The sequence below is a fragment of the Planococcus citri genome, chromosome 1, assembly GCF_950023065.1.
Source record: "Planococcus citri chromosome 1, ihPlaCitr1.1, whole genome shotgun sequence".
In the NCBI taxonomy this organism is placed as follows: Eukaryota; Metazoa; Arthropoda; class Insecta; order Hemiptera; family Pseudococcidae; genus Planococcus; species Planococcus citri.
In genome coordinates, this window is record NC_088677.1 from 67404484 (window position 1) to 67418987 (window position 14504).

Genomic DNA, 14504 nt, shown 5'->3' on the forward strand with positions numbered 1-14504 from the left:
ATACAGGTATTTTGTGGGCTGTAATTGCAGTTTCTTAATGATTTTCTTCAGAAAAAAATCGAAATTTAATGAAATTGTTGCAGAAACGAAAGTTAAAATTTTGCTTGTATACGGTTTTTGACAGCCGCTCCCTTCGATTGGTTATCGAACATAGATTTTCAAAATCCATTTCTGCCTGTTTAAGAAGATCTTATTTTGCTGCAAGGTGTCTGATCAGGCATGTCGTCTTTGATTTTTTTTGAAAAGTTCAAGAGGAAATCGAACCAAGGTTTCAAATTTTTTAATGAAGGTCTAAAAAATATTTTTCAAAAAATTTTCGGTAATCGATCTCATCGAACTTTAGAATTTTCCAGTTTGTTGTGCCCTTCATTAAAATTTTGAATTGAAAAAATTCTCGTTTGATGAAAAATTCAAAAAAAAAGTTTTGAAACTATTACTTGTGGAAGAAGCTTACTATATTGCTTTCATATTCCCCCTCCCCAATTCAATAAGTAAATATTTTGAAAAATGTCCCTCTGGAATCCTTGATTGATGGAAACTTTACAAAAGTGATGTAAAATTTTTCCGAAAACTGCGAAAAATCTGATGGCTCGAAATCACAACCAATCGATTCGAGGAAGAGGGGTCAATAATATGTAGATTGTTTTTTGGTCCAAAAACATTCTTGTAATTTCGTTTCAAATTTAGACTTCTCTGTATGACCGTATAGAAAATTATTTTTCATTTTCAGCATCGTTTGGAATTGGAGAGGAAATTATAATTGTAACTTTTTCCAACCAACCTCGTGCTTCCTTTGACCCACTCTTACCCCCACCCCCTCCCCTTTTCGAAATTCGTGCAAAACTTTTGAGTCATCTATTAGTTCAACTTGAAGAATCACTCGTTAGGGAAAGTACGTACGAAGACGAGCTCGAATGTAGACAATAAATTATTACAGCAGTTTTTATCGTATCCGAATGAGAAGGAGGCAGGGGAGAGGCATGTACCCACTTACGACGTTGCAAGCAACACCACAAACGTGGAAATAAAAACGCGTAGATCGTGGTCGCCGCACGAGACTCTTTAAACGCTGATTAATTATCGCTTATACAGTACGTATACGACAGAGTGAGAGAGAAAGAGATGGAATGGAACAATAAGCACATACGAGTACGTTAGTTACAAATATTTTGAGAAAAAATTGAGCCAAGAACACGCATTTACTCGTATATAGTGTAGGATAGGGGGAAAGAAATGACAACGGAGAAATGAGCGCAAAATTATACGCGACAAGTAGACATTATACGAAAATAATCGTCGTCATCATCATCAGCTTCAGCATCGAGAATTGTTGTTATCGTTGTCTCATTATGAAACAATACAACTTCCATAATTCGTTGTCAAGTTACGTTTGCTGCAGCGACCACGCCGCCTCTGCGCTTTACTCAAAATATGATATTTTGGACGATGATGAGTTTTTTTTATATATGTATTTTATTAGCTCGTCTCGAACATTAGTTAAAATATTTATTGCGACATTGTACTCGTATTATGGTATGTTTTAATGTAAACAAAGTAACGATATACGTTTTTGTAGACTATGTCCAGTCCAGTGTCATGTGCTCGTGAAGAAATTAGCACATGGTTTACGAATATGTAATACGTATAATTTGTAACCTGATTTTTTTCTCCCATCTTCGCGTTTATCTATTTACTTAATTCGGTAATGAATCGATAGGTACGTAAAGAGATTGTAGTTACGTAATCTGGCTCGAATATCGTGTAATGCATGAAAACTGAAACAACATAAAATACTTATAAATCGTACATGAGAAATAAACGTAAATTTTTCGAACTTAACCAGAACATCTTACGTGATTCGCATAATTAAACGAATTTACGCGCCTTCAAATGGTGTTTGGCTTTATTCTGCGTATTGCTTGGTCGTATTTTTTTGTCAGCCGAGGAGAGGGGACAGTATGGTAACTCGAAGAAGCGATTTACCTGTCTAAAAAAAAAGTATTTCGAGAAAGCCTCCCGAAAAAAAAGGGAGAAAAATTAAAGCTCGAGGAAAGAATTACCACTGAAGAGGTACAGGTGAAGGGTAGGGGTTGAAGAAAAAAACGTGCTAACATTAGTTATTACAAAACTTGTAATTTTTTCTCCGGTAAAGCAGGTATTCGTTTTGGGTTCTGGGTATATATGGTGAGAGAAGGTGGAGGTACGAGTGGAAAAAAAAGAAGAGTAATAACACAGCGGCCGAGTATAACACTCCCATGCGTACAATAATCGTATGCGAGTAATACTAAGTTTCATACTAATTGCTAATTAACTATATAGTTAAATTACCTTGTTCGGTGTGTACAATAAGGTGGCGGGGAGCGGAAGGGTGAGAAACACGATGTAATAGTTGTTGGCTTTTCGCTATAGCTGTTATTCGGGCGCTCGGGCTCGGATGTTTTAAATACGCGCAATTAAGAACATTTAGTCGAATCGTTTATCGCTTCTTTACGACGTTTTTTAGGTATAAAATTACTCGTACCAACGTACCAACAACGTCGTGAGTGTGAGAGAGAGAGATGGATGGATGGAACGAGCGACGAGCGAAGGACGAGAAAAGTTTTCTGGAAAAGCGACGAATTCGCGTTCATTGGTTGATGGTTTGTTTACGCCTCGCGAAGTACTTGATGGATGCTGGAGTGAATGGGGGAGAGGGAGGATGATGTCGAATACGAAAATTTTACTCGTGTATGTGTCGTGTACGAAGTCGAAAGTCGAAGGATTCTGCGTTTCACGCGACGGCGAGAAATTTGAATGTCGATGTCGTCGAGATCAACCCACGTCTTAATATAAGTTGCTAGGCTAATTCAATGCAAATAAATTAAGTTCGTCAACGAGTACGACGACGAGAGCCTGGTCGTACGTCAAACGAAACCTAAAATTAATTAATTAACAAACAACTAAAACAACAAACGCCATCATCGGCATGTCTTCGTCGTCGACGACGAGCAACGTCGAAAATGATCTCTCGCATGTTTGATTTTTCCAAGACCAGACGACCCTCGAGTCGACGTGGTGATATTTTAAATGATTTTCATCGCGTCCCGCTCGGTTTTCAATTTCGTCTTGTTTGATCGAAGAAAAGCGAAGCCTATCTTCGGCAGATTTATTATTCGATTGCCCTTGACACGATGAATTGCGAAGACTGGGCTAATCTGAAATGGTTTTTGAAGGGGGAGGGGAATTGCTGTAGTCGGCTCTCGAAATTTCAAGTGCTGATGCTCTGATTTTAGTAGGTATTTCGTAGAATATAGATATCACTAAAGAGGAATCTTTTTGTATTGAGAATTTGATTGGGAGAGGAAAAGCGGAATTTTTTATAAATATTGTACATTGTCTTATTCTCCTCCTATCTCAACGTCCATTTTGTGAAACAGAAATGTACTTAATTATAAAAAGTGTATACGAAAATCTTTTTTAAAAAATGCGAAAACTGCCTTGAATGCTATTTTGTCGGTGAAGGGGGAATATTTTTATACTTTTGAATCATGATCAAGGTGTCCTTTGGATCAAAAAGTTTATAAATCATATTACTGGTCGAAAAGATACGCAGTGAAAAAGTCAATAAATCAGCTCAAAAATCGTCGAAAGTCAAGATGTGAAGGTTCACTCATCCCCCCTCCCACTTTCGTTTACTTCATGGGCTTCATGAGATATACGAAAGAAAATGCTGGAAAAATTATAAATGTTTGAATATTTTCATTTAAAATTATAAAAATTTTATTTTTAGCTCAACTTCATAAGTCATTAACCTAGCTTGTTCATGAAGAGGATTTTTCATTTTTTTATTTTTGGCAAATTTTCAAAAATTCTTCACTCAAATTTTTACAAAAAAAATCAAAATATCATTTTGAAAATTGAGATAGAAAGATGATGTTTGGCTACAGGGTCTAATTTTTGACCTCTCAGATCGGTTGATGGTGGTTTCGCATCATTTCAGAAACTAGAGCAGGTTTTTTGATTTCCGTATATTGATTTTGGCTCTTTTTTATACGATTATTTTTTCCTACCGAAAAATTTAAAAATCAATAAGAGTCCTTAGAAAGACTGAAAACCACCACTAATCGATTTAGGAGGTTAGAAATAAGGCATAAACCAAATTTTAGCTTTTGAACCATGATTTCATCAAATTTTGAACTTTTTCATGACCAATATCTATAATTCCCAAAAATGAAAAACGGAATCAGCTCCTAAAAGGCTTAATATTTATTAGTGGTGTATTTTTGGACGTTTTTTTAATTACTTTTTTTTAAATGGGTTCAGCTCATTATTGAGAGTAGAGTGTCTTAGAAGGTCTTTCCAAACCTTGTGACCAGAAAACCCACTTCTTTCGATCCCATAGTCCTTCTTTTTTCTGAATTTTCAAATTTTCATTTTTATTAGAAATCTTAATTATTTACTTTCTGAACGTTGAAATAAGTGAACCTGCTCGGTTCAGATATTTGAAAATTTGTTTATCAGGGTGTCTACAAGGTAGTGAAAGTATTCGACTTTTTTAGAACTTGAATTACACATTTTTGAGAGCTTCTGCCCTCGCTCTGCTCGGGCTATTTGCTTTCTTTTTCCAACTAGAAAACGTATTGTTCAAATTCAAGAAATGTTTAAAGGTTCAATTAGAAAAATTCACTCTTCCCTCCACGAAAAAAACACTTTTTTCTACTTCTTAAAACATGAATTTTTGAAAGCTTTTGACTTCGCTTCACTCGTGCTCGTTTGCTTTTCTTTTTCAAGTTTGAATTTTTTTTTTCAAATAATCATTCAAGTTTTCAATTTTGTAGCAAAAATAGGTAATAAACTTCTTCATTCATCACACAAGAAAACAACGTTTTTATGCCTCTCGAAATACTAATTTTCGAGAGCTTTTGCCCTCGCTTCGCTCGGGCCTGTCTGCATATCTTTTCTCATTTTCAATTTTTCAAAGAAAAAATCATTTGAATTTCAAAATTTTGAGACAAAATAATAAACTTTTTATAAGTAACTCATTACACAAGAAAACATAATTTTTTATATTTACCTCTCAAAATACTGATTTTCGAGAGCTTTTGCCCTCGCTTCGCCAGAGCCAGTTTGTTTCTCTTTTCCGTAATTAAAAAATTCCAGACTTGAAGGAGAAATGAAAAAAAAATCCTCCATCTTTCATATTTGAAAAAATTTTATTCTCGAAATAATTAAATGGTTTTAATTTTCTTATTTTTCGAGTTCGTACATTTTGTACACAATTATGAGAAATTGTAACAACTTTGAATAAACGTAACGATGGTTTTGTTATCATTGAATTGATTTCAGATTGATGAAAACGCGTAAACCAATGTAAAGTATTATGCGTTTTGGAAGGTGGCGGGGGTGGGGGGGTGGTAAAAATATTTTGTAAGATGATGATTTTTTTTGAAAGGAAATGAAAAATTAGTGAAAATATATTGATTTTTCGGTCTACAAATTCCTGTTAGTTGAACTTTCTGATTGAGATTTTACATTTGTGCTCAAAAAGATACAATAGGTGATGATGGCCAATGTATGGGTCTTTCAAATCTGCGGTTTTCCTGGTTCCTATTGGCCTGAAACAGAATTTCGTACACACAATCGTTGCCTTATCAAAAGAATTGACTAGAATTGACTCCGTAGAAGAAGATTGAAAAAGAAGAAGTGTGACGTGTGTGATTAAGAGAGTACGAAAACTGCGTCGGCGAGATTTGAGAATTACGCGAATTAAAATTCATTGCGACGAATGTGTAACAGATTAACAACGAACTACAGCTACAAAAAGCTTCTTCATGTATTGTGAAAACACATCGCCTGCGTAATTCGTGTTCACGGTATTAATATTTTAATTCGATTTTTTTAACGCTTTGTATCGTTTTTTTTTGTTTCAGGTGCGACAATCGACCGTCAGCGATCATCTTCGTATACTTGGAATACATTGCCGGGCTGCAGCTTCAACCACACAGCACAGGTAATCCTTTTGATACCATTTACACGCGCGAAAAAAAGGATTAAAGCGAAAAAATGAAAATATTTGTTGGAATAATGCTATAAAAAACTATTGCTGGGGAATTTAGAGGTATGTGTGTGTAAAAAACAACACACGTTTTGATATTGCCTACCTATAGTACCTCTCTCTACCTACCTATGGATTCGCGATAAAAGTCTACAATACGTACTACCTACCTACATACGAGTAGGTATATTTACATTTATGAGTTAGGTACCATCACGGTTCGGGACATAATGCCTCGTCTCGTATTAGAAAATCGTACTTGGATATTGGAGATAATACTTCGGATGTGTCAACGTGTTAATTTGGCTATTGTGTATAAATATTTTGCGAATAAATGTTGTTGAAAATGTTGCTGAGAAGTCAAGCAAATGGTGTCGTTGTCAGACATTGATCGATGCGATGGCGTAGATTTTCCGAAATTATCTCGGTTTGGGTGCATGGTTATGGTTTGGTTTTGGTTTGATTTAGCTGGGGTGGACGGAATGGAGCCGAGTTGAGTTTGTTTTATATGTATTTAGTTATTTGCTGGGATTGTGGTACGTGTTTTCGTAAAAATGTGCTCAGTTGTAACAGATGGGAGGTGTGTTTTGGTAGATGGTGCGGTAATTATAACGATTGCGGTGTCGAGCGATGGGAAGTCAGTGCTTGATTTAATGCAATCGTTTAGTTCTTTCTAAAAGGACATCAATGGAGTGATGGAATGCTTTAAACGTTCTGCAGTTGGCTCATAAGTTTTTCAGTTTTTATGAAAAGTTTGTTTGAAAATTCATTCCCCATTTATTGTTTGGAATAAAAACACAAAAAATGAATTAGGGCCATGAAAGCTGACAGGGTGTTAATCTCTTGAAACCCTGAGGCATAGGATGTCCAAGAGTCCCGCTTATCCTGAGTTTTCTATTTTTGTGCTGTTGTTTGGTCAATTGCTCATTGTGTGCTGCTTTTCTGTCAAAACATCCAAAAAATACTGATTTTTACCTCAAGTGCCGAAGAAGCCTGTTTTTTTTTCAAATTTGAAAAAAAAGTTCTTTTATTTAGCAAATTTGTCAGGAAGTATCATTTTTGCAGAAATTGTTAGAAGCCCTATTTTTTTCAAAATTGTCAAAAGGTCATATTTTTGGACAAAAACGTCAAAAAAGTCCTGCTTCTTTGGAAAAGTTGTCAGATAGTTTCGTTTTTGCCATAATTATCAAAAATGTTGCAATTTTTATGCCAAGAAACGCCTGTTTCTGCTTAAACATCCACAAAATATTCATGTTTGCCTTAGCTGTCCATAAAATTTAGTTCTTTTCAGAATTTCCCAGTAAAAGTTTTTCGACGAAAGTGCTAAAAATCATGTTTTGTGCTTCAATTTCTAAAGAAAAGAAGTACCTGTATGTTCGTTGAAATTTCAAAAAAAAAGTCTCGTTTTTTGTCAATTGTTTCAAATGTTCTAGTTCTCAAGATTTTCAAAAATCCTGTTTTTTGGGTCAAATTTGACGAAAATTGAAATTCTCATTTTTCATCAAAATTATCGCAAAAAGCCTTAATTTTTATCAAATTTTTAAGAAATTCTTTTTTTTTTGCTTAAGCAGCCTAAAAGTATTAAATTTTGCCTTATACAAAAAAGTCTTGTTTTTTTAAATTAAATTTCCAAGTCTTGTTTTTTAGGAGGAAGATGCAAAAAATCCTCTTTTAAGCCCAAATTTCTTCTAAAAAGCTCGTTTTTTGTGAAAATTGTTTTTAAAGTCCTCATTTTTGTCAAAATTGTCAAGTTCAAATTTTTGTCAACAAAGTTCAGTTTTTTTTGCCAAAATTTCAATTTTTGGTAAGTCTGAATTTTTTTTGAAAATAGCTTGTTTTCCCAAGCCACCATTACCTACAGTCCTGTTATCTTTCTACATGTGTCTCAAAAAAGTTATAATTATTTTTGTGCTAAAATTGCTAGTTTCTTTCCATTTCTTCAGTCAAACGTTGTATAATTTTACATTTTTCTAGTTTTCTTTGAAAATGAAAACAGTTTGACCAAAAAATTCGGTCTTGAACCTCTTCTTCGCTAAATTGACTTTCCTCCTTAACCGCCCCTCTCGTGCTGATGATATTTGAAGGGCCTGGAAACTCGGGAAAGGTCAGGGAAAATCATTTTATTCAAAATTGGATTTCCTGGTTGTGAAAAATCTCAATTTGACGAACCAGTCAAGACAATGGAAAGGACTGAGAGGATGACAAATCTTGAAGAATTCTCTTAAATCTATAAAATGCATTTTTTTACATGTTCGATTTTAGTAGACACCCTGAATTGACTCTCGTCATAGTACAGACAGTTCTTCCAATATTTTTCAGTCAAAAAAAAATCCAAAAAAAAAAAAAAAAAACGCTTTTTGAGATTTATAGAATCTGATCAGTGAAAGAATGAACGAGAAGGGGGGAGGATTGTACTTTGTATTTCGATGATTCGATTCGCAACTTGAAAATGAGCAAGACTGCTTGTCGTCGAAGGTGGTAGACGATTGAGTCGAGTACGACGATACGAAAGAAAACGACGACGACGGCATCAATTGCCTCGACGACCTGAGGAGAGGAGAAAAACAGAGAACGATACTGTATGATTTTTTGACTGGTATATTACATCTATTCGGGTTGATTTTATTTGTTTAACCCCTCTGGTGCTCGTATCAAAGCTATTGTCGCCTTTTCACCGGGAAATTTTATCGCGTCGAAATTACCTTAATAAAATGTTGCGACAAGAAGCTATTCAAGAATGCGAGAAAAAGAGAGAACTCGTAAAGGCCACGCAACAAACGGCGAATTTCTCGACATAAAGCCAGGAGCGCCGAGCAGCGCGGAGAATTGTATTGTAATTTGTTAGCAATTTCGGTAGGGAGGTGGGAAAAAAATACGGTTTTCTTTATTGTTACGTATATAGTGGAAAAAGAAAGATACGCAGGACGAGGGTGGGTGGAAAGAAAGGCAAAAAAAAGGATGGAAAAAAATATAGACTTGTATTTTAAACAGAGCGAACAGTTTACATTTTGTCGTTGTTGTTGAGGCTGAAGTGAGAGACTAGAGACTGCCTCTGTGTGATACTGTTAATTGAATTAAAATCGTTCTCACATGCAAAGAAACGAATTGAATTGTGTACTGTTTTTTTTTTGTATTTTGTACGTAAATTGTTGCTTTTATAGATGCTGCAGCTCTCAGTTCTGCCGGATTATTTGTATAAAGAGTGTTTCCTCTCTGTGTATTTTTTTTCCTCCGAAAACTCGAATCTCGAATAAATTAAACGGTGCGAAAGATTTTTAGTTAGTGCTTTTTAGTACTCGGTGAGTTGGTGTGTATTGTGTTGATGTTGATACTGCGTTCTCGATGCGGTGAGGTGTGTGTTGAAGAAAATGAGCATACCGTGTATTGTAGCTCTGCTATAGAGCGAGCAAAAGCCAAGGAAGGAGAAAAAAAAGAAACCTTTGTTGTTTGTAGTACGCGATAAATTGTCCTCGTTTATGTTACAATATTATATTACACTTTGAACGCGTTTACTCTCAGCGTGAAGTGTAGATGGCTTTTTAAAACGTAAAATGTTTGTTGTTTTTCTCCTTTTCTTTTTGTGTGTGTGTGTGTGTGTGTGTGTAGTTTATAATAAGCTTCGGCTTGTTAGGTTTACGTTTTTCTCAACCTTTCCGGTAATGATGTTCGCATCTCTCGCTCTCGTGTACCTCACCTCTATAGAACAAAGGAAGTTATCGACTAATGCACTGCTGCTGATGCGGAGGTGGACACAGGATTTGTACTCGACGTATCTCGTATATTATACTGACTGATTTGCTATGTATGGTCTGAATGCCAGATGTTGCAAAAAATCATTGGGTGCGCGGTTTCATCTCGCACTTTTCTCTGTCTTACAGAAGAATCATTAGAGTAGGTAAATGGTACCAAGACCTGTTTCAAGAATTCCTACTTTTGGGTCTGTTTGTTTGTTTGGTTTCTTGTGCGGTGTATCTGTATGATGCCTGGATCCAGATAGAGAGGTACTACTCGTACTCAACGATGCGTTTTATGTATACGATAGTGAGATATCGATTCGTAATGTCGAGATAATTTATCGAGTTTCCAGGGGTGATGCTGTATGGTGGTTATCGTAAATTGGTCATCTGGTTAGCAGGACTGCGTGTATTTGTGTCGCAACAGCGGCGGCGTATGGTTGTGGTAATCTTAATTGAGTGAAATTCCAGCGGCGCAAATAGCCATTTGGAATCGCAATAGAGGTTGATAAATTGAGGGTGTTGAGATTGTGTGTCGTTGACAATGCGCCTGGCGAACAGCTAGAGGCATCATCTAGCACTATTTGGTGTCGAATGACGGGGTGGCCACAAGCCTGGAAAACCTGGAAAAGTCAGGGAATTGGGTCGGACTGATAAAGTCAGGGAATTTTGAAAATTTCAGCATTTTTTACTCAAAAAAAATTTGACACCTCTCCCCCCTCCTACCTGATTGCATGTGTAATTCATTTTTCAAGGGTCTGGAAAATTGGAAAAATTGGTCTAGAAAACCTGGAAAAGTCAGGGGAAATCATTTCCAGAAATGAGTGGACAATTGGACACACTGAACGACAAAGAGGTAAAATTTTAGATATGGATGGTGGGAGAGATGGATAATTTGTTAGGGGATTAGGTATTAAAATTTATGAATATAGTTCAAGGCACCCAGAGACTATTTGGTTACACTGTAAACCTGATTTGGTCACGAAAATTTTCAACTTTCATTGAAAACGAATAAATTCTTGAAGAAAATTGCAAAATTGAAGATTTGCTACCAATACTTTATGAACTTCGGTTTCAGGAGTTTCAAGGGAGGCATGTTCTGTTGGTCTAGATTGATGGTTTCAATTTCATTGCTGAAATCGAAGTAAAAATGTAATTTTCTATCCAACTTTGATGTAACCAGATCTAATCAGATCTAGTCAGTTCAAAGTTTTGACCGGAAAAGATCTGTTCAGACCTGATGAGATTCAGCAAGAATAGTTTTGATTTTAAACTTGAAGATTCGCTGTCCTTTTGCAGACCCTACCACTTGAACTTGCTTGAATTTTTTCTGAAAATTGAAGATATTGTATAATGTACTTAGTATCCACCTATCATGTAATTTATAGGTTACGAGCTAGATGTTTGCTCCCTTCAGCCTTGCTATAAGCAATTTCGACTGTATTTCAAATTTGAGCCCATTCCATGCCTCTGCGGCTCTGAATTGTACCTAATATTTAAGTTGGTCCCATAAGACCAATTTAAAATAAGTCATTTTGGTTATGCTATGAAAGAATTTGGTGTATTGGCAAGATGCCCTTCATTCGTAGAGAAGAGAGTGCCCAGAACTAACGAATGTGTATAAAAATATTTAGCATCCGATTCATTTTTGAAAATTGATTTTTTTATGCTCACCTCTCAATCCCACTTCTGCAACAGCGAAAACCTGAAATTAATAAGTTTTTTATGCCATTTTAGACCCATCATCTACCACCAAAAGCATACTGAAGTACTTTTATGGAGACTGCCCAAAGAGGATTATAAAATTTCGAAATGAATTTCATATTTATCATGTGGCTACCCTGCTCAATTTTTTCTATTGCTATGCAGTTTTTTCCTACAGTTTACCGATGCTCTCAACTATCGATGAAAAGACGACATTTGTCATTCTGCTTTAGACGTCGTCGAAACCAATAATAATAGAAATAAAACGAAAAAATGGAAAATAAAAAGCAACCTACTAAAAAGAAAGGCGTCAGCATGTCCGAAAAAATGGAAAAAAAGAAACAACCTGCTAAAAAGAACGTCGTCAGAATGACCAAATTGCAATGCGAACCGTGCCGTTCATGCGATCCAGTTGAAGATGATATTCATGACAGAATGTCACCGGAAGAAATTGAGATTGTACTAGAAGAACGACGACTAGCAGCACAACGCGCAGAAAGAGAAAGAAGAAGAGCCGAACGAGCGCAGGAAATCGAAGAAGGTAGACCTTCGAACTGGGCAGTCAAGGGGCCATTGCGACGGGCACCGCGTGGAATCAAAGGGACCAATATACCCGAACCCGAACGGGTACAGCGCGGAATCAAAGGAGCTAACGTACCCCAACCCGAACGGGAACCGCGCGGAATCAAAGGTGCTAGGGTACCCGAACCCGAACGGGTACAGCGGGGAATCAAAGGGGCTAGGGTACCCGAACCCGAACCTGAACCCGAAGACGATCACTGTTCTGAAGAAGAAGAAGATTAACGAACTTTAGACACCAAAGCGACCAGGAAAATGCTGAGTAATCGTTAAGAATTTTCGTAAACAGTTCAAACAATGATGTATCTACTCGTATTGTGTACATCAAGTTCTCTCAAAATACAAGTTTTCGAAAGTTTCTACCCTCTCTTCATTTGAACCTGTCCGCTTTTTTTTCAAAACCAACTTTCCTTTAAAAAATGTTTTAAGGCGTTTCGTAATCAAATTTTCAAAAACGTTTACCCATGCTCGGGCCAATTTGTTTTTTGTTTGAAATTTTTAAGAAAATCACATTTGGACCCCAATAAAAATCAAAAACAGAAAATGAAAAACTTTTTACCCAGAGCTTCCGTAAGTTCCAGAATTGAATTAACTGGAAACTGTATTTTGACTTCAACAAAGTAGTAATTTTTATTGTAAAGTTTTAAATTCCTTATCCGCCAGCAAACATTCTTTGCTTGGTTCATTTATTTCTTTTTGGTTATATGTACCTACTGGTTTTTTTAAATCGTGGTAACGATGCTGTTAATGCTTTTCATACATTGTAAAATGGGATTCAGTGTAGGTTTTCGTTTGCATCCTTTTTTTGCCAGATGTTTCCAGATCCTGTACTGAGGACCTTTCTATCACAATGCATTTTCTTGCTCTCCATTTTCTTCTATTTCAGCAGCCTCAAGATATCAATCTGCGTCCCTAAAGACGAATAATCATTGATTTTCATGAAGATCTCGTAAAAATGAAAAGTTACAAATAATGCTTAATTTTCAGTTGATTCAGTTTTGCCAGTTTTGGTTTAATTTTCAACAGTACCTACTTGAAGCCCTTTACTTGAACTTGGAAGAGCGGGCGGGTTTACATTGTTTTTTTCATCCCACAATTTAAATCTTCACAAAAAAATACAGAATTTTTGACCTGTACTTATTTGATTAAAATCAAAATATTCATAGCATCGGTAAAATGCTTTGACTGTTATTTTGTGCCTGTTTAGCACTTACATTGTAGTTATTTCTCTGCAATTATTCTTCTGCAATTGGACTGTACAAGTGTACATGTTGTGTGAATATTGAATCGTTTGATTCTCCAGTAAAACCAACGGTGGTATCATTTTTCCCCCACACATACTTTTTAGGATTTTTTTTCTCAGGTCCTTTCCTTTACTGGTAGCTGCAACTACTGTAACATCAGTATTCACTGGCTTACATACTTACATGAAGTTTTCCTGCATATTCCACTGGAGCACCATTCTTAAACTGCTCAGCATACTCTTTTGAAAGAGAGAAACACGGGTCATCTGAAAATTTAAAATATGCAACAAGAAAATGCATTGGCTCAGATAGGATGTGCAAACTTACCTTTAGTTTTAAGAAGACTGGTGTCTCATCTCATCATTTGCATCAACATTTTCTATCTCCCACACACATGAATATTTTTCCATGTTGAAAAATTAATAAAAAGAATTCACCTCGAACGACGATGACCATTTTCCCAAACCCAAAACCAAACTGATTTGGGGTAAGGGTATTCCCGGGTAAAATAGATGAAATACCCTTGTCCTCGGATTTTTGAAATTTTCATGAAACATTGTTTTTGATGCCTTTTAAAAAAATGTTGAAGCCAAAAAATTCCCCCACCCTGCCCCCTTGCCCACAATGGCGAAAAAACGCATTTTTTCGGGGGAAAAAAATCATATTTCAACGAGTTTTGAATAAAAAAATTTGAATTCACTCAAAATATACCTACTGAAGAGACATGAGTCTAGCAACAACATGAATATGAAGTTAGATTTGCAGTTAGACCCTCCTAATGGTCACATGGGGGGGAGGGGGATCGGATGCTCAAAAATTGAGTATTTGTGAAATGTGTTTCAACATTTTGCATTAATGCTGATGCCAAATATATTGAGAGAATCATTCCTAAAATTGAAGAAATATTTTGGAACGCACGTGATGCCAATTTTTTGGTCATTGTTGCCATCTTCGAAAAATCATAAAAAATTTCTGAATTTTTGGCGATTTTTCTCGATTTTTTGAAATGTAAAATATTGGAACCACTGTGTTCCATAATATTTCCTCACTTTAAGGAATAATATCCTTCAATATTTTGTCGTCATTGATGCGAAACATTTGCGAAGGAAAAATTTTCCAAACACCAACTACTAACCCAAAAATAAACGATATGCAAATTTTCAATCGCTCAGTTGAACCCTAAAAGTGGCCTTGGATTTTGACGACGAT

At 35.9% G+C, this 14504-nt stretch overlaps 1 protein-coding gene across 3 annotated transcripts in view; it reads left to right on the forward strand.

Moving 5' to 3' along the window:
- The window catches only part of LOC135833475 (uncharacterized), a 147825-nt gene that overhangs the window by 103554 nt on the left and 29767 nt on the right, over nucleotides 1–14504 (forward strand). For all 3 annotated transcript variants that reach the window (XM_065347320.1, XM_065347321.1, XM_065347322.1), the window contains one exon: nucleotides 5910–5989. The gene's annotated coding sequence lies outside the window, so the exon portion shown is untranslated. The remainder of the gene's footprint in view (nucleotides 1–5909; nucleotides 5990–14504) is intronic.